At 38.6% G+C, this 25,279-nt stretch overlaps 1 long non-coding RNA gene across 1 annotated transcript in view; it reads right to left on the bottom strand.

The window, feature by feature from the left end:
* The window catches only part of LOC125964286 (uncharacterized), a 190,012-nt gene extending 165,545 nt beyond the window's left edge, over positions 1-24,467 (bottom strand). Inside the window, exon 1 of the long non-coding RNA XR_007477185.1 lies at positions 24,451-24,467. This is a non-coding gene — a long non-coding RNA (uncharacterized LOC125964286). The remainder of the gene's footprint in view (positions 1-24,450) is intronic.
* Positions 24,468-25,279: the final 812 nt, after the last annotated feature.

The following is a 25,279-nucleotide window of genomic DNA, read 5'->3' as shown; positions in this document are numbered from 1 at the left end:
GAAAAGTATTCACTGGTGAGATTGAGTTACTTTTCAGTGATATAGTACAGATTTCTCCAACTGTTAATCAATCTCTTTATATTTTCCAGATGTAGTACTGATAGGATTTTAACTTCTAGCCCAATGTCATAAGATAAACAATTAACTTTGGAACATCCCTTAAATGTATTTCCCTTTGAGATATTAGACAAGGCCTGGCAAGGGAATCCAAAGTGCTGTTTGTAGCATGAGAAATTTTAGGCTTGGTAGGTCTCCGAGGAATCTTTATCTCTAACTTCAGACTGAGGTAGACTGCTATAAATATTCTGGACACACAGGTGTGAGCGCTGTGAACACTACTCTGAGCATTTTGGGGTCCTAGTTTTCTCCCCTGTGAAATGAGGATTGGCCCAGTTGATGAAGGTCCTTGAGTCCAACAGATTTTATCTGATCATATTTGGCTACTCTTGGCCAGTTACGTTTATTCAAGGGCATGAAAGAAGATGTATGAACAAAATGACCCTGTTAATGAGGTGAGAGGTTGAATGCATCAGTCCCACACACTCTACTGCCTGGCTGACTTCCAGAGCCAATGTCCATCGTCCCACTTGGCGTGGACAGCCTGGTCTGGAATTTGTTTCCAGTAACTAGTAAGGAATGTATGTGGTTAATTTGTTCTGTGAGTCTCAGATCAAAGCTTTGGAAGACCCATGTATAGTCCCTGGAGACTGTGCCATGGGCCACTCTGAAGTTCCACTTCCAGGTAAGGGCTGCAGGCCTTCTTGCCTGGGTGATCATGGTCTGGTCAGAGGACCAACCATTCAGTACACTTTCCTTTGACTAAGATTCAGTCAACTTCAACTATGAATTTGATTTTTATTTCCATATTCCTCAATGACAAGAGGAGGATTAATTAGCCAACTTGTTCCTTCTTCATTTATTATGTTATCATTAGTTTCATCTCAAACCAGCTCCATCTATCAGCTCAGGGTGGGATAGGATTAAAATAATTTTAGTGACAAAATTAGTAGATAATTTTATAGAAATTTAAAAATGCAGAGGATCAAACAGAAAATTCCCACAATTCTACCATCACATATTGCTGCTGTTACTATTTGCGTCAGTTTGCTAGGGCTGCCATAACAAAATACCACAGACTGAGTGACATAAATAACAGAAATTAATTTTCTCACAGTCCTGGAGGCTAGAAGTCCAAGATCAAGGTGTTGGCAGGTTTGGTTTCTTCTGAGGCCTCTCTTTGGTTTGTAAATGGTTGACTTATCCCTGGGTCTTCATGTGGTCCTCCCTCTGTGTGTATCTGTGTCTAAATTTCCTCTTCTTATAAAGACACCAGTCATATCGGTTTAGGGCCCACCCTAATAACCTCATCTACCTCTCCAAATACAGCCACATTCTGAGGTAATGGGGTTAAGACTTCAACATATAAATCTGGGGGGATGCAATTCAGCCCACAACACTACTTTAGTGTATATTCCTATATACTTCAATCATACATAAACATTTTTATTTTATGAAATTGGATCATGCACCAGATAACGCACATTAATACACTAAATAAAATTTTTCTATGTTAAATATTCATAAAATACGTTTAGTGACCAAATGCCAACTCAATCTAAAATAGACCTTCATACTATTGAGTGTTTTACATGGTAAAATATGTATGTCTTAGCTGAATCCTAAGGATGGTGATCGTGATGATCATAGGTAAATAAAAAAGGGAAATGATAGAAACTACATTAAAGGGGGAAAAGTCTGTGGTAACTTGAAACCTGGATAAAGTGGCACTGAAATGTACCCAGTCATTCACCAAACCTGTGGATTTGTTACATACTTGTCACTTAGCCCAGATGCTGAGGTTTCAAGTGAGAAAAGACACAAGGTCCCTGGCCTGATGCAGTTTCTATAAGATGATGTAAGTGAAGACGGTGACAAGCAAACAGGTAAGTGAAACTGCAAACTGGGGTAAACATAAGGGGAGGGAAACCAGAGTTACAATAGGACCAACTTAAGGAAGTCAAGGGAGACCTTTCTGAAGAAGTGACCTTTAAGCCAAGATTCAAAGTTGAGAAGAGCCAGACACATGGGGAAACAAGCAGATTGGTCGTAGAGTCATTGTGTTTGCTGGTCAAATATGAAGAGTTTGACATGCTAAAGATGCTGACAGAGGGCAGTGGGGCTGGAAAATGGTGGGCAAGTTGGTTTCCTTTCGTGAACATAGGGACTGGAACCTTGGCAAACAAGACCCTAAGGATGGGTGGGAGAGTGGGCAGATACACTTTGCTCATATTAAACATTTAAAAATATACTTGTGATACATTTCACCAAAGAAGAGAAACAGATGGCTAATAAGCATACGAAAAGATGCCTAACATCATTAGTCTACAGGGAAATGCCAATTAGAACCACAAAGAGATAGCACTACACACCTATTAGAACAGCTAAAGTGAAAAATAGCTATGACACCAAATGCTGGTGGGGATATGGAGAGGCTAGATGACTCATACATTGCTGGTGGGGATGTCAAATGATACAGCCACTCTGGAAAATAGTTTGGCAGTTTCTTTAAAAAACTAAATATGCAACTACCATGCAACCCAGCAATTGCTCTCCTGGTCATTTATCCCAAACAAATGAAGACTATGTTTACACACAAAAGCCTGAATATGATGTTTATAATAACTTTAGTTGTAACAGCATGAAACTGGAAACAACCCAGATGTTCTTCAACTGGTGAATGGTTAAACAGTGGTACATTCACACCTTGGAATACTACTTAGTGATAAAAAGAACAAATGGCTGATACACAACAACCTGAATGAATCTCCAGAGAATTATGCAGAGTGGAAAAAGCTGATCCCAAAAGCTTACATGCTGGATGAATCCACTTACGTAAGATTCTTTAAATGACAAATTATAAAAAGGGAGGACAAATGAGTGGTTACCAGGGGCTAAGGAGGGGGTGGAGCAGGAAGAAGTATGTGTGGCTATTTTTAGGGCAACATAAGGGGCCCCTGCAGTGATGGAAATGTTCTGTATCTTGACTGTATCAGTGTTAATATCCTGCTTATGATATTGCACTATAGTTTTGCAAGATATTATCATTGGGAGAAACTGGACAACATGAGATCTCTATTATTCTTATAGCTACATGTGAATTTACCATTATCTCAAAATACAAAGTTTTATTTAAAATATATACCTCTGAGAAGAGTGGGGGGTTTGAGTTGGGACTTATTTCAAATTTGTCACAAATGGCAGAAGTCCAAGTAGTGTAGAACTTAGGTGTGCCACTTAACCTCTCATTTCCAGTTTTCATGCCTGCAAAATAATGGGGCTGGGCCATAAATAGGTTCTAAGGTCTCTTTTTGCTTCTGTAATCCCATGACTAGAGTGAGGTATATATATTTGTGGAACCTTGTTTTCAGCATTTTCATATTTATCAAAGACCCTCCGAAAATCTTTATGGAAACTGCACTAAATTTCTTTCTAGCATTACTCCAGAAGTAGATCCCACCTTCCTGCCCTTCTAAAGACTGTGTTGCATACGGTGGCAAGATTACTGCCGCTGTAAAAGGAGAAACACTGAGCAATTTCTTTCCTGCCCCAAGAGATCTCCCCACCCATACTGTCCTCACAATATCCTCTTCCAGAGAGAGAGAGAGAGAGAGAGAGAGAGGAGCAGGGAGGGAAGAACTGCTTTCAGAGGACACACAGTATGGTCAAGAACATTCATTTTCACAGGAAGAACTGAGGATATTTTAGGAACTCTGTTCTAGATCCAATTATTTACTTATTTTTTAAGGCCTGGGGGTACCCTGATTAACAGTTGTATAACATACTACTTCTTTTACATTTTCATAAATTCTATAATATACTTCCTTCCCTTCTAGGCATGCCTTTCCAGTTGAGCCATACTCGTGTATACAGATGTAGTCCTCACATCTCAATCTGTTACCCATTATATTTTCCAAGGGTAACTGCAAAATCTCTCCTACCCCACATGCCTTTCTTACAATGTGACCTTGACATTTCTCCCATAAAGTGTTGGCATCTATATTCCCTCCCCTTGAGTCTGGGCAGAGCTTTGTGTCTCTCTTGACCAACAGAGCATGATGGAAGTGGCACTGTGCAACTCCCAAGATTAGAACATAAAAATGCCACGTACTTCTATCTGCTTTCTTGGGGACACTCATTACTGGAACCAAGATGCTGTACTGTGAAGAAGCCCAAACTCACCCAGGTGGAGAGGTCAATGGTGAGGCTATATGGAGGTATTTTGGCTGTACATTCAACTGAAGTCCCAGCCAATAACTAACATCAGCAGCTAGGCACGTGAGTGAACATGTCTTTAGATAATAAGCTCCCAGCTGTGAAGCCACCTTAACAGCTGAGTCCCAGATAAGACCCTAAACGTAGTGGAGCAGAGACATGCCATCCTCACTATGCTCTGTCTGAATTCCTGACCCACAAAATTAGTGAGCCTAATAAAATGGTAATTTTATACCACTAAATTTGGGGTAGTTTGTTAAGCAGTAATAAATAACTATACAGCTTGTTAGAATAAATACTCTAGCTTCACCCTCCTTCCTGAATCTCCTGCTATTGCCCCCAAACCGGTCAAACCCTACTAGAATCCACAGCGCAAGGGAGTCCATTGGTCAGCCTATGTAAGTCAGCTTCCTGGGTAGTAAGCAGGATGGAATGTGCATCTGGAATGACTGGCAGATAACCAGCACAGTTGGGAGTCTCACTTATACTCTGCTTTAGTTCAGTGATGATGTAAAGTAAACAGGATGAAACTTGGGACGCCTAAATTTGATCCAGGATAGGACAAATAGTAAACAGCAATACTTTAACCATACTTCAGTTGAATCTGTAAAATGAGGGGTTTGAAGTAATTAATTTCTAAGTTCCCTTTCAGCTCTGGCATTTATCACAAAAAACTACCAGAGCTTAATCATTAAGAACATAGACTCCATACCATCTAAACTACCTATAGATTCAGTACAATCCCTGTCAAAATTTCAATGGTATTTTTATAGAAATAAAACAACAACAATTCTAAAATTCATATGGAAACATAAAAGACCACAAATATTCAAAGCCATCCTGAGAAACAATATAAATATTGGAGGAATCACACTACCTGCTTTCAAACTATATTACAAAGTTATAGTAATCAAAGTAATATGGCACTGGCATAAAAATAGACACATAGACAAATGGAACAGAACTGAGAGACCAGAAATAAACCCTTACATATATGGTCAACTAATATTTGACATGGGAGCCAAGAATACTCAATGGGGAAGGGATAATCTCTTCAATAAATGGTGTTGGGAAAACTGGATAACCACATGCAGAAGAATGAAATTTGACCCCTCTCTTACACCATTCACAAAAGTTAACTTGAAATGATCAAAAAAGAAATCAAAAAATACCTAGAGAAAAATGAAAACAAAAACATCCAAACCCTATGGGACACAGCAAAAGCAGTCCTAAGAGGGAAGGTTATAGCAATACAAGCTCGCCTCAGGAAACAAGAAAAATCTCAAATAAAAAACCTAACCTTACACCTAAAGCAACTAGAGAAAGAACAACAAACAAAACCCAAAGTCACTAGAATGAAAGAAATCATAAAGATCAGAGCAGAAATAAATGATATAGAGATGAAGGAAACAATAGAAAAGATCAATGAAACTAAAAGTTGGTTTCTTGAAAAGATAAACAAAATTGATAAACATTTAGCCAGACTCATCAAGAGAAAAAGGGAGATGACCCAAATCAAAATTAGAAATGAAAAAGGAAAAGTTACAACTGACACCACAGAAATACAAAGGACCATAAGAGACTACTACAAGCAACTCTATGTCAATAAAATGGACAACCTTGAAGAAATGGACAAATTCTTAGAAAGGTACAATCTTCCAAGACTGAACCAGGAAGAAATAGAAAATATGAACCGACCAATCACAAGTACTGAAATTGAAACTGTGATTTCAAAACTTCCAACAAACAAAAGTCCAGGACCAGATGGCCTCACAGGTGAATTCTATCAAACATTTAGAGAAGAATTAACACCTATCCTTCTGAAACTATTCCAAAAAAACTGCAGAGTATGGAATACTTCTGAACTCATTCTATGAGGCCACCATCACCCTGATACCAAAACCAGACAAAGATACCACAAAAAAAAGAAAATTATGGCCAATATCACTGATGAATATAGATGCAAAAATCCTCAACAAAATACTAGCAAATTGAATCCAACTATACATTAAAAGGATCATACACCATGATCAAGTGGGATTTATCCCAGGGATGCAAGGATTCTTCAGTATATGCAAATCAATCAGTGTGATACACCACATTAAGAAATTGGAGAACAAAAACAATATGATCATCTCAATAGATGCAGAAAAAGCTTTTGACAAAATTCATCACTCATTTATGATAAAAAGTCTCCAGAAAGTGGGCATAGAGGGAACATATCTCAACATAATGAAGGCCATATATGACAAAACCACAGTTAACATCATACTCAACAGTGAAAAGCTGAAAGCATTTCATCACAAGGATGTCCACTCTCCTTACTTTTATTCAACATAGGTTTGGAAGTTCTAGCAATAGCAATCAGAGAAGAAAAAGAAATAAAAGGAATTCAAATTAAAAGGGAAGAAGTAAAATTGTCACTGTTTACAGATGACATGATACTATACATAGAAAATCCTAAAGATGCTACCAGAAAACTACTAGAACTCATCAATGAATTCAGTAAAGTTGCAGGATACAAAATTAATGCACAGAGATCTGTTGCATTTCTATACACTAACAATGAAAAATCAGAAAGAGAAATTAAGGAAACAATCCTATTTACCATCACATCGAAAAGAATAAAATACCTAGGAATAAATTTACCTAAGGAGGGAAAAGACCTGTACTTTAAAAAGAAAACTGTAAGACACTGATGAAAGAAATTAAAGAGGACACAAACAGATGGAAAGACATACCGTGGTCTTGGATTGGAAGAATCAACATTGTTAAATCACACTACCCAAGGCAATCTGTAGATTCACTGCAATCCCTATCAAATTATCACTGGCATTTTTCACAGAACAAGAACAAAAATTTTTTGATTTGTATGGAAACACAAAAGACTCTGAATAGCCAAAGCCATCTTGAGAAAGAAAAACAGAGAGGGAGGAGTCACGCTCCCTGACTTCAGACTAAATTACAAAGCTATAGTCATCAAAACAGTATGTTACTGGCTCAAAAACAGAAATATAAATCAATGGAACAGGATAGAAAGCCCAGAAATAAACCCACACACCTATGGTCAATTAATCCACGACAAAAGTGGCAAGAATATAAAATGGAGAAAAGACAGTCTCTTCAATAAGTGGTCCTTGGAAAACAGCTACATGTAAAAGAATTAAATTAGAGGATTCTCTAACACCATACACAAAATTAAACTCAAAATGTATTAAACACCTAAATGTAAAACCGTATACTATAAAACACTTAGAGGAAAACAGGCAGAACACAGCAATATCTTTTCAATCCATCTCCTAGAGTAATGAAAATAAAAACAGAAATAAACAAATGGGACCTAATTAAACTTAAATCTTTTGCACAGCAAAGGAAACTATAAACAAAATGAAAAGACAACCTACAGAATGGGAGAAAAAATTTGCAAACAACACAACCAACAAGGGATTAATCTCCAAAATATACAAACAGCTCATACAGCTCAATATAAAAAAAAAACCCCAAACAATCCAATCAAAAAATAAGCAGAAGACTTAAATAGACATCTCTCCAAAGAAGACATACCAATGGCCAAAAGGCACATGAAAAGATGCTCAACATTGCTAATTATTAGAGAAATGCCAATCAAAACTACAGTGAGGTATCACCTCACACAGGTCAGAATGGCCATCATCCAAATGTCTACAAGTAATAAATGCCGAAAAGGGTATGGAGAAAAGAGAACCCTCCTACACTGTTGGTGGGAATGTAAATTCGTACAGCCACTATGAAGAACAGTAGGGACATTCCTTAAAAAACTAAAAATAGAGCTACCATATGATCCTGCATTCCCACTCCTGGGCATGTATCTGAAGAAAACCATAATTTGAAAAGATACATGCACCTCAATGTTCATTGCAGCACTATCTATAATAGCCGAGACATGGAAGCAACCGATCCATCAACAGATGGATGGATAAATAAGTTGTGGTATCTATATATATACAATGGAATATTACTCAGCTATAAAAAAGAATGAAATAATGCCATTTGCAGCAACATGGATGGACCTAAAGATTATCATACTAAGTGAAGTAAGCCAGACAAAGACAAATATCACATATCACTTACATGTGGAATATAAAAAATGATACAAATGAACTTATTTACAAAACAGAAATAGACCCACAGACATGGAAAACAAACTAATGGTTACCAAAGGGGAAAGGGGAGAGAGAGGGTAAATTAGGAGTTTGGGATTAACATATACACAATACTATATATAAAATAGATAACCAACAAGGACCTACTGTATAGCACAGAGAACTATATATATATATATATATATATATATATATATATATATATTTCTGAGCCACTTTGCTGTACACCTGAAACTAACACAACATTGTTAATCAACTATACTTCAATAAATTCTTTTTTTTTTTTTTTTTTTTTTTTGCGGTATGCAGGCCTTTCACTGTTGTGGCCTCTTTCATTGCGGAGCACAGGCTCTGGATGTGCAGGCCCAGCGGCCATGGCTCATGGGCCTCGCCACTCTGTGGCATGTGAGATCTTCCCGGACCGGGGCACAAACCCGTGTCCCCTGCATCGGCAGGTGGACTCTCAACAACTGCGCCACCAGAGAAGCCCTAAAAAAAATTTTAATCTAAAAAAATTAACTTGAAATGAGTTAAAAACTTAAACATAAGGCCTGAAACCATAAAACTCCCAGAAGAAAACATGGGTAAAAAGCTCCTTGACATTGGTCTTAGTAAAATTTTTTTTTGATATAACCTCAAAAGCACAACAACAAAAATTAATAAGTGCAACTACATCAAAAGAAACAACCAACAAAATGAAAAGGCAACTTAAGGACTGGGAGAAAAATATTTGCAAATCATATATCTGATAAGGAGTTGATACCCAACACATATAAAGAGCTCATACAGCTCAATGGCCAAAACCCAAATAATCTGATTTTAAAATGGGCAAAGGACCTGAATAGTTAAAATAAAAATTCAAAATAAAAAAAAAAGAAGATACACAAATGGCCAACAGGTACATGAAAAGGTGCTCAACATCACTAATCATCAAGGAAATGCAAATAAAAAGCATAGTGAGGTATCACCTCATACCTGTTAGATGGTTGCCATCAAAATTCAAGAGATAAGTGTCAGGGAAGAATGTAGAGAAAAGGGAACACTTGTGCACTGTTGGTGGGAATGTAAACTGGTATAGCCACCATGGAAAATAGTATGGAGGTTCCTCAAAAAGCGAAAAACAGAACTACCATACAATCCAGCAATCCTCCTTATGTGTATATACCCAAAGAAAATGAAAACAGGATCTTGAAGAGATATCTGCACTCCCATATTCACTGCAGCATTATTCACAATAGCCAAGATATGGAAACAACTTAAGTATCCATCAATGTATGGATGAAGATGTGTGTGTATGTATATACATATGTGTGTGTGTATATATATATAATGGAATATCACAAGATATGGAAACAACTTGTGTTCATCAATGTATGGATGAAGAAGATGTTGTTTATATACTTATAATGGAATATCACTCAGAAGAAATAGGAAATTCTTCATTTGCAATAACTTGGATAAACCTTGAGGGTATTATACTAAGTGAAATAAGTCAAACAAAGACAAATACTGTATGATATCACTTACATGTGGAATCTAAAAAAAGCCAAACTCATAGAAACAGGAAGTAGAATGGACTGGGGGGTGGCAGAAATGGGGAGATGCTGGTCAAAGGGTACAAACTTCCAGTTATAAGATGAATGAGTTCTGGGGATCTAACGTGCAGCATGGTGATTATAGTTAACAATACTGTATTAAGTACACTTGAAAGTTGCTGAGAGAGTAGATCTTAAATGTTCTCACCACAAGGAAAGAAGTGGCAGTTTTATGATGATGGAGGTGTTGGCTAACACTATGGTCATGATCATTATGTAACATATAAATATATCAAATCATCACATTGTACACCTTAAATTCCCTCAATGTTATACATCAATCATATCTCAATAAAGCTGGGGGAAAAATGAACATAAACTCAAGAGCCTATCTGCTTGGGTTCAAGTCCTGGCTCTGCCATTACCTAGCTGTGTAAATTTAGGTAACTCCCTTAGCCCCTCTGTGCTTCAAATGGGGATAAAAATATTGCCTACCTTATGGGTGTGTTGTGAAGATTAAATGAGCTAAGCAGTGTAAAGCACTTAGCATGGGGCTGGGGGAGAGTAAACACTGTATAAATGTTAGCCGTTCTTATAATAGATAGGAAGAGAAGATTACAGCATACAGACTGTGAGGGAGAAACAAAGATGGAAAATTAGCAACATTTTTTCCTTTTCCCTTTATTTTCTTTTTTAAGCAGGAATAGCTGCTGTCACAGTCTCTGATCCTTTGGTTTCTTTAAAAAGATGAATTTACCAGGATAAAAAAGTTAAAGAGTGACTGCAGTGGATAAGAAGCTACCTAGGGTTATAGGGGTCATAGGCTGAGTGGAGTCCTAGAATGGCACCTAGCTGTACTAACTACCAGGTATCTCAGGAAAAACTAGCCCTCTAACTAGAGGCCAAAAACGGTCTTAAGCTATAATTAGATATTTTATTTCCTCTGTATTATATAACACAGTCCTATAGTGGATGCTAGCTATGCAAAGTATTTCTTCACCTCCAGCATGTGGTTTTTAGCAGCATTCAAAATCTCTTTTTTTTTTTTTGCGGTACGCGGGCCTCTCACTGTTGTGGCCTCTCCCGTTGCGGAGCACAGGCTCCGGACGCGCAGGCTCAGCGGCCATGGCTCACGGGCCCAGCCGCTCCGCGGCATGTGGGATCCTCCCGGACCGGGGCACGAACCCGTGTCCCCTGCATCGGCAGGCGGACTCTCAACCACTGCGCCACCAGGGAAGCCCCAAAATCTCTTTTTAAAGAGAATGATAGGTATTTTTCAGTTTCAACCGTGAAACAGTTCTTGATTTATCTCTTTAAAATAGTTTATTTTTAAATTTTGCCAGAAATAGTATACTAAAACAGTCCATTGTTAAAACAGAGTATTCAAACAAGCTCTTACAGCATATTCATTCTTAGGGAATGAGCACAGTTCTAATGATGGTTAGCTGTCTGATTCCTGCTCCAGTTTCAAAAAGGGAAAATAAATTAACACCTGGAAGAGGAAACCTGTTTTTTCTTTTTCTTTCTTGTTTTTTACATCGCTCTCCTTCCCAAGATAATTCCTAGTCAACAGAGCTTATAGCCTAAGAGCGAGGACAGGCAGTTAGCGCAAATCAGATTCTTACCTTGGCTACAATTTCTCTCAAAACGTTATAGAAGAGAGAGTAAAAGAAAACTGCTGTCAGTATTAATGGTAATGTTAACAGCTAGCATTTACTTAGCTAGATACTGTGCTAAGCACTTTACATATGCAGGTTTGTAGTGCAGTCTTTTGCACATAGAAGTTCAATATTGCTTGAACGAGGACTGCCAAACATAGATGGTCATCTTCCCTGTTTCATTTTATGTCCTTTTGAAGACAGAAAGCCAACTAAGACATATTCTGTTTTGCAGCTGTTTTTCTCCATCCTCTACAAACACTGGGACGGTCTTTCTTTTTCTTCATGTTTTCTTCCCTATTTAGATCTTAAACACAGGGGCTCGATGAAGTTGAATAACACTGAACACACAGTTCATTCACTAGAGAGAGAAGTAGACAAGAGTAGGAGAGTTGCACATACAGGCTTTTCCTGGGTGAAAAAAGGGCAGACTTTAGATCTCAGCACTATTCCACCCACCCCTGGTCATCAGCACAGTCATTCCTGCAATTCTTGGACAGGACACATGGGGCTCAGGCCAACTTAGCCTGCGTTGGAAGCTTTCATAAAAAGAGTTCTGTCCCTGCTCAGTCTTACTAAACATTTTCTGAAGACTCAGTGAAGAATGACTTATGACTTTGTTTAATTTGAGTATGTAACAGCTGAACTGTTGAGAGATTCATTTGGTGTCTTGTGCATTGTTTTGTTTTGTTTTTCTTTCCTTTTCTGGGAAGCTAGAAACTCTTCTTGGAGAAAAGAAAGCAGAAAATATTTCCTTTTCTCTGCACCCATCCCCAACTTTCTCCCCTGCACTGCACAAGCCAAAATTTACAAGACTGGCTAATTTGAAGAGAAAGATGATAAGGGATCGGCGCTTTAGAGGTAGAAGAGAAGATGTTCTGGTTCATTCTGATGAAGCTCACTAGAGATGGTAGAATCACTGGTAGAGATGGGTGCCTGGATACCCAAGGCAAGCACTAACATCTTGACTTTGCAGTCTCCTGTGGAGGGCCCATGTCTGAGCTCAGCAATGGGGGAGGGAATAACCAAGTCTCACCAAACCTGGCAGCCTGCCACTGAAGGCTGTGGGCCTGGGCAAAGACCAATGACAATGGCATCCAAAAGTGACTAAGAACCAACAGTCTTCACTTTTTCCCCTGACCATTGGGTCAGAAGGGCCATAAAAAGAAAGAGAGATTGGCATTCTTATCAACCTTGTTGAGAGAAGAACTAACTTGATATAACTATTTTTGGAAAAATAGGTACATCATATTTATTGCAGTCAATGTTATAGAGCAACTACTATCTCCCTTGGTTTAGTGTCATTTATGTGGCAAATCCCAATGTAGTTAATAATAGAGCAAGACAAAAACCACTCAATAGAATGAATGAGGGTGCAGCAAAATCCAACTATTTGTGGTTTGCAAGAAACCTACTATAAATAAATTTTTAAAACCCTGGTAAGTTAAAATAAAAGGATAAAAAATGTATACCTGGCAAAGATTTATTTTATGAAAACGAGAGTGATACTTCAGGACAAGAAATGCTACTAGAGATAGAGAGAAATATCTCATAATGATAACTGAGTCATTTTACCATAAATGTGAAATAATAATCATAAATGTGTATGTACTCAGTCACAGTTTCAAAATTACACAAAGCAAAAACTGACAGAATTGAAACTGGAAATAAACTCACAATAATACGTGGAAAATTTCAATTCTCTTCTCTCAGTAGTTGGTAGAATAGAAAGAAAATTCCATAAAAATGTAGAAGAATGAAACAACAATATCAACCAACTTGATCTAGACAGTTATAGAACATTTATAGAACATTCCACCCCAAAACAACAGAATATATATTATTTTCAGATGCACATGGATCACTCACCAAAATAGACCATATACTGGACTATATAGAGTCTGAAGAAATTTAAAGCATTGAAATCATATAGAACGTGTTCTCTGAACACAACAGAAAAAATTAGAAATCAGTAACAAAGAGATACTGAAAAAGCACAAATATTTGTAAATCAAACAGCACACTTATAAATAACCCATGTATTATACAATATATCACAAGGAATATTAGGACATATTTTACCTGAATAATGAAAATAATGAAAATGCAACACATCATAATTTGTAGGATGTACATAAAGCACTGGTTAGAGGGTAATTTAGAGCTTTAAGAGCTTATATTAGAAAAGAATAAAAGTCTAAAATCAATAATGCAAGATTCCACATGAAGAAGCTCGGAAAAAGAATAACAAATTGAGCCCAAAGTAAGTAGAGTATAGGAAATAATAAAAATATGAATGGAATCACGAAATGGAAAACATAATTTATAGGTAAAAAATCAACGAAACCAAAATCTGGTTCTTTGAAAAATTATTATGCTTCTAATCAGACCAGCCAAGAAAAGAAGATACAAATGATCAAAATCAGGAATGAAAGAAGGAACTTCACTATAAGACATTAAAAGAATAAAAGGGGACTATTCTGAACAAATTTATGTAATAAATTGGACAACTTAAGATGAAATGGACAAATTCCTTGAAAGACACAGCTACAAAACTAACATAAAAAGAAAGAGACATTTTTAATAGCCCTGTATTTATTAAAGAATTTGAACGTGCCAAAATAATTCAATGGCAAAAAGATTGTCTTTTCAATAAGTAGTGCTTGAACAATTGGATAAGCTTACGAAAAAGTATGAACCTCAACTCTTAGTTCACACCAAATGCAAAAGGTAAACTGCATTGAATATAAACTGAAACGTAAAAATGAAAATTATAAAATTGCTACAATACATAGGAAAATATCTACACAAACTTTGGGTAGACAAAGATTTCTTTGATATAACACAAAAGCACAAAATATGAAAGAAAAGATTAATAAATGGACTCTATAAATATTACACATTTCTGTATTTCAAATATCACCATTAAGAAAATGAAAAGACAAGCCAACAGACTGATAGAAAATATATTCGTTACATATATTTGATGAAGGACTTGCATCCAGAATATATAAAGAACATTTACAGTTTGATAATCAGAAGATAAAAACCCAGTTTTTAAATTGGACTGATAATTTGATCCTTCAAATAAAAAATATATAAGGATGGCCAATATATATATGAAAAGATGCACAACATTTCTAGTCATCAGGGAAATACAAGTTAAATCATGACATGTTATTATAAATCCATAGAATGGCTAAAAACAAAAACTGCGACTACCCAATTGTGAGAATATAGAGCAACTGAAACTCTCATATATTGCTGGTGCAAATAGAAAATGGTACAACCACTTTGGAAAACGATTTGGAAGTTCCTTATAAAGTTAAACTTATATTTGCCATATGACCCATCACTCTACTCCTAAGTAAATACCAACAAGAAATGAAAACACTTGTCCACAGAAAGACAACGGTGCATGAATATTCATAGTAGCTTTGTTCATAGTAGCCTAAAACCCAAATGTCAATTAAATGAGTGGTTAAACAAATGATATATCCATACAACAGAAGACTGCTTGATAATAGAAATCAATGCTTGATAATAAAAATCAATGTGTGGGGCTTCCCTGGTGGCGCAGTGGTTTAGCGTCCGCCTGCTGATGCAGGGGACACGGGTTCGTGCCCCGGTCCGGGAAGATCCCACATGCCACGGAGCGGCTGGGCCCGTGAGCCATGGCCGCTGAGCCTGTGCGTCCGGAGCCTGTGCTCCGCAACAGGAGAGGCCACAACAGTGAGAGGCCCGCGTACCGCAAAAAAAAAAAAAAAAAAAAAAAATCAACGTGTGTGTTGATACACACACTGTGGATTTCAAAAACATGCTGAAGAAGCCAGACACCAAAGAAGATGTACTTCATGATTCCTTTTATGTGACCTTTTAGGAGAGGAAAATTAATCTATAGTGATAGAAAAGAGGTCAGCAGTTACTGTATCTGGTGGGGGTAGATATTGATGATCAAGAGGCATGAGGGAATTTTTGGAAATATACCTTGGTTGGAATAACCAAATTTACTGTAACTTCATCGGGTGGTAGGTGCACAGACGAATACCTATCAAACTGCACACTTAAAATGGATGCATTTTATCTGTATATTAAAGTTGATTTTTAAAATCATTGCAGAAACAGGCTTATAAAATACTAAAATATAAAGTTGGAGAAATCTTCCATATTGTAAAGCCATAAAATTCAAAGATGAATCCAGAAGATCAGGTCTACCATCCAAGAAAATGGGAAATGGAGCTTCCCCACAATGGCAGAGTAGGGAGACCTGAACACACCTCCTTCCGTGGGCACACCAAAATTACAACTACTTACAAAGCAACTATCTATGAGAACGATCTTTAGACTAGCAGATAAAATTTTCCATAACTAATGTTATAAAGAAGGATACACAACAAAATGGGTACGAGGGGCAGAGGTGTGATATAGTCAGGACCCACACCCCAGGGTTAGTGACACAGAAATGAGAGGAATACCACAACTACAGCACAACAAATGTTGGCAAGGATATGGAGAAAAGGGAACCGTGGTGCATTGTTGGTGGGAATGTAAATTGGTGCGTTCACTATGGAAAACAATATGGAGGTTTTTCAGAAAATTAAAAATAGAACTACCATATGATACAGCAATTCCACTTTTGGGTATTTTATGAAATAAGTCAGAGAGAGATAAATACCATATGATCTCACTTATATATGGAATCTAAAAAACAGAACGAACACGCAAAACAAAAACAGACCCATAGAGAATAAATAGATGTTTGCCAGACAGAAGGAGGGTCCAGGGTTGGGCAAAATAGGTGAAGGCAATTAAGAGATACAAGCCTCCAGTTATAAAATAAATAAGCCACAAGAATGTAATATACAGCATAAGGAATATGGTCAATTATATTATAATACCTTTGCATGAGCACAGATGTTACTAGATTTATTGTGATGATTTTCTTAATGAACGTAAATGTCAAATCACTATGTAGTACATCCGAAACTAACATAATATTGTATGTCAACTACATTTCAATTTTTTAAGAAAAGGGAAATGGAAGAAACAAATTTTAAAAACACGATTTTCCTGAGTATTAGGAAGACACAAATCTTTAGTTTGAAATGTTGATTTATCCACTGAATCCATTTATTACTTGGCCCTCGTATAGCTCCATTTTTAATGGAGAAACGATGATGTTTCAGATCTCTGGGCATCAGTGTTACCTCAGACCCCGTCCAATAGTCCCCTTCCATAGGGCACATTTGTTTATGTAAATGGCCCTGGAGAAAGACTGGGGGACTCATCACTGTGGACACTTGCCACGGTGTTGCAAAGTTGTTGGTATCTGACCTCTTTAGTAACTGGGTTCCAGGTCTGAAAAAGCATTCAGACCTGGAATCTGGGCCATGGATCATGACTATATATTGGAGCAACTGCTGTCAACCTCGCGATGAGTCATCCTTGACTTCTTTTCATTATACAGATTGAGTACATATAGGACCCTGTTAGTTGCCCCCTATTTTTCCCTAGGGATACAGTTTTCTGTTAATCAGTTCCACAATTTTCTGCAAGTCAGATCCATCCATTAGCCTTTCGTTCTTGCCATACGTTACGATAATGGCATCTATCTGGCTTCAGATGGTTAAGTACCACCACCTGTCCTCTATAGTGTGCATGTGGGTGTGTGGCTGGGGGATGCCCTATTATCAGTAAGCATAATAATTCTGTAATGGCATCTCCAGCCTTACACAGTATATGTACTCTGGCTTGTGTACTTCTCTCAGCCTTTTATTTCCTTTGTCTACCAGCTGCCATGACAACTCTGGTGTTTCTTTTCCCACTTAGTGTGAGCTATCACTTTTTCCATGCTTTTAAGAGCCACCCTAGGATTGTGTTTGCACCATCTCTTGGTGTTTCTTGCCAGAATTTTAAATAACATAATCCTAGAAGAGTCTCTCAAATTGATAAACTCTGTGCTCAACAATATTCTAGCACCCTCAGAAACCAATCCTATCTATAATCTTCCAGTGCATGTTTATAAAGGAGGACTAGGTCCTGTAGCTCCTTTGGGATATAGTCTCTTTCCTCCCTTCTCACACCCACCATGTCTCTGGCTGTGTTTGCTGCAACTTATAGTTATAGACCTAGTGGCCGAGTGGGTCAATAGGGTTGGGCCAGGTCCTGACTTTGGCATATGCTGTCTTGTAAGAAAAAAAACTTCTGTACTGCCTTTGAACAAGAGAAGAGTACTACCCTTGACTAGGGATGGGCAGACTACTTCTGTAGGGCTCGTGGGAATCTGGTGATTCGAGATAGGGGTGGGGAGTGGTAATCTACCCAGGTGTGCCCATACCACATATGTCAGAGTCTTATTTTTACCCAAGCAGGGCCTTGACCTTGGCATAGCAGATCTGTCTAGGCTGAGAGTTTAACCTCCATTGAAATTTGGCTACTCTAATGCTAGTTCCTGGGCCTTGTCCTCAACTTTCTCAGCTCTTCTCTTGAAGGACATGAGAGCTTCTTTATAGGCTACTAAGGAGAACCTCAGCCTTTCACCCCAGCTTATCTTTTTTCTAAAGTCTCAACTGAGTTAGAAAAGTCACCCAATTCAATTGTCTTTAAAGTGAGTATTTCCTTCATATTTCTCCAATGGTGGAAACTAGCACCAGCTAGTGTATTTCCTTCCACATACACCATACAAATGCATTACCTGTGATCATTTTAATACCTACACTACCACCTTGTGCCAAGAGCTACATGTCCTCCAGGAAGCAGACACTAAGATGGAGATTACCATGCAGGAAATTTATTACAGAGTGTCCTTGGGTTCAACACTTGTGGAAGGGAAAGGAAGGAAACAGGATTGAGTAGAAGGAGAAACTGAGATGTGATGCCATCTAAATGAAGCTTCAGTCGACCCTGTGGCAATTTCTGAAGATGGACTCAACCCTTCAGAGTTGTGGATAGCTCCTCAGCCGGCACCTCTGCACCAACAGTCACTGGATGTGGACCACAGGGGAGGGGTGTGACTCTGAGCAAGGTGGCTCTCTTCGGCTAGAAGGAACCCCCAGTGTGGTGGGGCAATGGAATCTTTATTCCTGAGGGGGGCAGCACATCTAGCAGCCATCCACCCACCCTTCTCTTATATGAAAGATTAAAATATGCTGTGTGTGTGTGTCATTGACAATATAAACTGAAGCTATGTGCTTCCAGGTATCTTGGAGCCCCAGTCTTTGTGACCCCCTTCACCTCCTAGAACTTCCTGGTCATAAGCACTGCTGTGACCACAATGAGGTTTCTTTCTTTCTTGTTTTTTTTAAAAAACTTTTGCTGGCCTTTCTCCTTTCTGTTTTGATTCTGTTAATACTCACTACTTTTCAAACACTGACTATGAACCAGGCCCTGTGCTCAGGAATACACATGGGTTACCTTTCATGAATTATCTCATTTAATCATCACCTCAATCCTACTTAGAAAACATGAACTCATCATTTTATGGATAAGAAAGGAGATTCAGAGTGAAGAGCGTTTCCAAGCCACACATCTAGTTCTTATCGAAATCTGTGTGCGAAGCCACATCTGACTCCAATTTCCATATTCTTAGCATGATGCTCCTATTTGCCCCCTGCTCCTTGACCTCCACCTGCCTCAGCTGGGGGTCAATAAGTACATTGTTGGCCACAGTTCATAACCAAGCCCTGTTACTGACAACATATATTCCTAAACAATGCCCTTTTTGAGGCACATTTTCTAGAACCATTTTGTTAAAGTTATGACCATTTCCCTATATATTCCCACTATATTCAAACTCAAGACTCTCTTGTCCTCTGAAGGCTCAGTTGAAAACCCCCTTCCAACTATACTTTTCCTAGGTATTCCAGACCAAAATAATCTCCCTGTGCCTGACGAAACTCTCCCACTAAGGAGAACTATTTATTCACATCTTTACTGCTTAGTCTCTGCATGTATGTGTCTGTTCCCCTCAACAGATTGTAAACACCACGTACATTCTTTTACATCATTACCCTACATAATGTATGGTACATAGGAAACGTCTCAAAGCATATCACATTAATTTTGGATTAGTGTCATGAATTGCTTAGAAATATGCCTTTGGGCTCTCTTCCTTTTCCTCATTCTCTAATAATGATGCAACTTTTTCCTTTTCTTAGGTTTCCCATAATGCTGAAATACTTATCTAGCCTATATATTTTTCATTCTGTACTTTTTCTCTGTGTAACTGTGCTTTGGGAACCCCAGTCAGTTCAGTTTATTAGTGGTGATCAACCCAGCTGGTTGTTATGTTCCGTATAAGGCTAACAGCTGTCACAAATACAATCAAACTTTTTTTGTTGTTGCTATGATGAAACTCAATGGATCCAGGGAAAATATTTTACGAGTTACTGCATATTGTAGTTTAAAAAAAACACACAACTTTTAGAATGGTTTAAAATCTGACTGCATAAAGTGTGGTCCATGGACCAGCAGTATCCATATCACCTGGGAGCTTGCTAGAAATGCAGAACCTCATGCCCGACCCAAGTATGCTGAATCAAAATCTGTAGTTTAACAAGATTTTCAAGTGAAAGTTATGAATATTTAAGTTTGAGAAATACATACTAGTTTAAAAACAATTTAATGGCAGCTCTCTATATACAATAAACGGCTATGTCTGATGCTTCATACAGTTCTAATCACCCCGATAATCCTGAAAGTAGGTGAGGTAGTATTTCTATTTTATAGATGAAGAAGAGGTCCGTGTGTTAACTTACCCCAAATCATCCTGCGTCTAATCAGTAGCGCTGATCTTGGAACCCAAAGCTGTCTGCTTTCCAATTTTCTCTTGCAGTGTAGATTTGCTTTCCAATTTAATATTGCAGTTGTAGCAGAGGCTCCCAGCGTCTGCCTGTCCCTGAGGCCTTACCATCCCAGAGTGCACTGGCTGCATTAGCCCGCCCACCCCCAGCAGTTCTCAATCACTGACTGATAGGAGTTGGTGTTTAAAGGCCCCAGCCCCCTGAGCCCCCAGGTGAGATATTTCGGTGGTCTGTGGTATCTCACTGTATCTCAGGGTCTCTCAACATGATTAATTTCCAGTCAATCGCTGGGATAGCTGGCTTAATAATTCACCTTTTTTAGTTTTTGGCTGCCTTCCCTTCCCTCCTTCGCTGCATCTCCCAATAAACTATTGATAATTAAATCCTATCTCAGGCTCTGCTTCTGGGGGGAATCACTATTAAGATAGCAGAAAAGTCAGCTCGGTTCCTATGAGGATTCCTCACAGCACAACAAAAGAAGTACTGATAAGTTAACAGTTAACCTCCTTCGTAAATAGCGAGTACAACACCTTTAAGAATAGTGAGATCTTTTTATGAGACTGGTGACAGCTGAAAGATGAGATTCTGGGGTGTTTGCTAAAATGAAGTATCATAAGGGAGTCCAAGAAAAAAAAACTGCGCTAACTCTTTCCCCAGCAGAAAGAGAAAATACCATTTTCCTGCTTCTATAAGAATCTGTCATATAGACCTTTGGACAGAATCTCTTGCCTCTTATTTACAACAATTTTCTGTGGGAGGAATAAACAAGTGTCATATATATGTACTTTCTGTCCTTCAGTCCTTCCTGCATAAAAAAAAAGGGAAATCTCATCATGTAAATTGAATATCCTATCCTGACTGTGACACAGATAAACGAAGCAAAGGCTTTAAAGATGCTGACGTTTGTATTCAGGGCCAGCTTCATAGATATGTGACAGAAGGGCCCTGCACTTGGTTTCATGCTCTGCTGTCACTGCCCTGAAATTCTTAATTATTGTGAACAAGGCACCCCAGGCTTTCATTTTTCACTGGGTCCTGAAAATTATTTAGTCAGTCCTGCTTGTACCAATTAAAAACTGTTTAACATGGGTTTTCATGATACAAGAAAGAGAAGGCCAGCTCAGAACTATAAGGGCTGAATAACAAAGTATCTTTGGGGAAAAACAGAACCGACAAAAGTTGGAGTTTCTAGAAGCTTCTGAGAGTTGTCATTAAAGGTTTGCTGCATAGAGTGCAGGAGGAAAGCAGTGGCACCTGATGTGCTCCGATACTTCTCAAACTGACACATGCATAGGAATACACATAGGAGTGATCGCCGAGATCACGTGTTTGGCTTGCAGCCAGCAAGGAACATTCAGGTGACCCAGGAAATTAGGGGCAGATGGAGTGAGCCGCTTCAGCTGGTTTTCCAGCATCAGGCAAGCAAACCAACTGTGTTCCTAATGATACCCAGCATTTACCAAACATTTACTCTGTGCCTGGCCCTGTCCCAGGGTTCTTATTAATCCTTACGACAACACTATAGGGCAGGTGCTGTTACTGTCCCTCTAGCGTGAGCGGCAAATCTAGGACAAAATGAGAGTGAGTACCTAGGCGCCAGCACCCATCAAGTCCTGGAGCCCAGAGTCAGACTCAGAGCCCAGATTCTTATTTACAACATGTAGCTCCCCTCCCCAGGGAAACAGCTTTGACTTCAAGAGGCGTGATGAGCAGAGACTGTGCTGAAAGGTCCCCAGTGGAGAAGAGGAAGGGGAAAGGCTGTGTGGCAGTGATGCAATCCTGAACACCACAGTTCCCCATTCCCCGATGGGTGGGGGAGGGGAGGGGCAGCAGAAAATAAATAGCCCTAGACCTTGCGGAGCCTGTGCGGGGTTTTCCTGGGTCCATTTTGCTTCACAAGCACATTTTCCATGGATTTTTACCAGGTTGCGTCAGGTTGTCTGTGGGCCTCAAACTGGTCCTTTGAGTCTGCGTTTCGGCTGATGTGGCCGGAAGGTTTTGGGGGAAGGGAGGGGGCTCAGTGGAGTGGCTGGGCTCCTGCTGCTTCCACCTGCGCTGCTGTACTTTCACCTGTTTTAATCTAAATATAGGGATTGTGGGTAAGAATTTGTTTGCAAAAAGATGAGGTTCTGTGGCTAAAAATAAAAGTTTAAAACCCATGGTGCTGGTTGAGCTGTCGTTTCAAAACTGGGAGAAAATGAATTAGCTGTAGGTGGCTCACATGCCCCTCTGTCCCCTCCCCCAAACACAATTCATGTTCAACCTGGACCGTTAGAGAAAAAATGATATTGGTATTTGGTGATCCTGGAACCTTGGGCAGAACATATTTGAATCTCCTCTATGCCAAATGTTTGCTCACTGGCTGTGAGTTTGTTCCTATCTTAAGAAATGTTTCTTTTAATTGTTTGCACTGGGTCCTTCCAGCAAAAAGAAAAAAAAATAGAAAGAAAATCCTTACTGGGCCAACTCCGAAGGTTTTACATGAAAGTGGTTCTGACCTTCCTTTCATGCAGGAGCTGAAGTTAATTGTTCCTTCCTCTGCTTTCCTACAGCACCCAACAATTATTTGACTATCTGTTATGTGTAAAACACAATGGAGCCTGACTTCAAAAGACTCACAATCCAGTAGGTAAGAGGAACTAGGTAATTCTCTGTACCTGTCATGGTAGTTGTTATTTTCTAACTCCTGGTGGCGAGGCAGGAGAGAGCGTTGATGGCCATAAGACATGCGGAAATTGGTGAAAGAATGGCACCCAGGTTTGGCCTTTGAGAAATTACAGTTCACTAGGTGGATATGTATGTTTCCCAAGAGCAGACGAAATAACTGCTGTGTAGAGCTTCCAGTAACATGAACAAGACCCACAAACCTTGAAAAGCCTTTGAGGATGGGAATTTGGTTTTTCAGTATTTTCCTGGAAAGCCCTCTTATCCCACCTACTCTTCAACATCTGGGCCTATACATCAAATTTATAGACCTTTGTTTATGATTCAGATGGACTTCTGTATAGTTCAGCTCAAGTTCGATGATGAAAGTCCACCTTCCCTATTGATATAATTCTATTAAAGTATGTGTGAGCAAGCAGTGTTTATGGAGAGTCAAATGTGTGTGGCCATCTGGGACAATCTAATTATTTACTAGAAAATATATATTTAAAAATTTCCAGAACATCCAGGGTTATAAATGTGTATCCCTACCTCTTGTTTACCAGTCCATTCAGGGGATTAAAAAGTGCACCTGTTATAAAAGCAAACCATTGCACAAAACTCTGACTCGCCAATTGGCAATGTTCCTTCAGATAATGTGGATTGGAGAAGAGACCAAGTATAATTTGACATGTCAACTCTGAAACTATTGCTGTTTTCATTTCCTGTACCATACCTCCCCCCACCTTTAAAAAATTATTGTGATAAAATTAAAATAACATAAAATTTACTATCATAACTTTTTTTAATTATAAAAATAAGTTCCTAGAATGTGAAATATGAAAATCAAGACCCTTGAAAGTTCTTCAATTTGTAGCTTTTGTTTTTCCCACTAGCACATAAAATACCACAATACTTCAGAGCCTCCTATTTCTCCATCTCCCATCTTACAGGATGTTTCCTTGTCCTCTTTTATCCTAAATGAATCTCTTAAATAACAATGAGTATAACATATCAACCAATCACCTGTGAAGTCACTAACACAACAGTTAGAATGGTTTTAGGTATTCAATTAGTTGTAACTCTTGAGTTAGGTTACAAATTATGTTTTCAAAGGACTCTAGGGTATGTCCCAAATCTTGATATTAAGTTAAGAATAGTAACCGCTCTTTCCACAAATACTTTTTAGCATGGTTTTAAATTCATTCAGAGCCTTTTTGCAAAATGGGGGGAAGATATTTTCTCTTCTGTATCAGGAACTACGTAACAACTAAAGCAACATGAATCAGGGTGGGCTGTCTCAAAGTAGCTCCCCCGTCACTGAGGAGATTCAAGCAGAGGCCAGGTCACCTGCTGGGAATGCTGTGCAGAGGCAGAGGAGTGTTGGGAATTTATAGACTTTGGGGTCTTGACTCAGACGACTAACACTGGTAAAGTACACAATGGTAATAAATAGGAATTTCTTCCCTTTTGTTTTTTGTCTCTTGGCCATCCTATTGAATCTGCCACGTAAAATGTGAGTAATCTCTTAGGTACAGAGTAGAGAAATCTTCCTTATCTGTATGGCACTGGGTATCCATGAGGCATGAGAGGATACTGGTTGGGAGTCAGTTGTGGGTTATAGTTACTGGCAGGTTATAGTTACCTGACCTTTGACAAGTCACTTAGGCTTCCAGGGCCTCCTCATTCTCAAGTACGAACCCAGATGACAAGTATAGATGTCCACCATGTTGCTATGTGATCATTCCTTGCCACCTTCCCCTGCTCCCTGGGCCACAAAACTTGTTAAATATTCTGTTTCTTCCAGTTTCTGGTCACTAATAAATAGCAAATAATCCAATAAACCTTCTTCACATTTTTAAATTACTTCTTATTGGAGTATAGTTGCTTTACAACATTGTCTTAGTTTTTGCTGTACAGCAAAGTGAATCAGTTATATGTATATACTATCCCCCAATTTTTAGATTTCCTTCCCATTTAGGTCATCACAGAGCACTGAGTAGAGTTTCCTGTGCTATACAGTAGGTTCTCATTAGTTATCTATTTTATACATAGTAGTGTATATATGTCAATTCCAATCTTCCAGTTCATCCCACCTCCCCTTCCCCCCTTGGTCCATAAGTTTGTTCTCTACATCTGTGTCTCTATTTCTGCTTTGCAAACAAGTTCATCTGTGCCATTTTTCTAGATTCCACATATAAGCAATATTATACAATATTTGGTTTGTT

Source organism: Orcinus orca, chromosome 4 (genome assembly GCF_937001465.1).
Source record: "Orcinus orca chromosome 4, mOrcOrc1.1, whole genome shotgun sequence".
Taxonomy (NCBI): Eukaryota; Metazoa; Chordata; class Mammalia; order Artiodactyla; family Delphinidae; genus Orcinus; species Orcinus orca.
The sequence above is the reverse complement of the archived record's forward strand: the minus strand, read 5'-3'. Positions and strand labels throughout refer to the sequence as shown.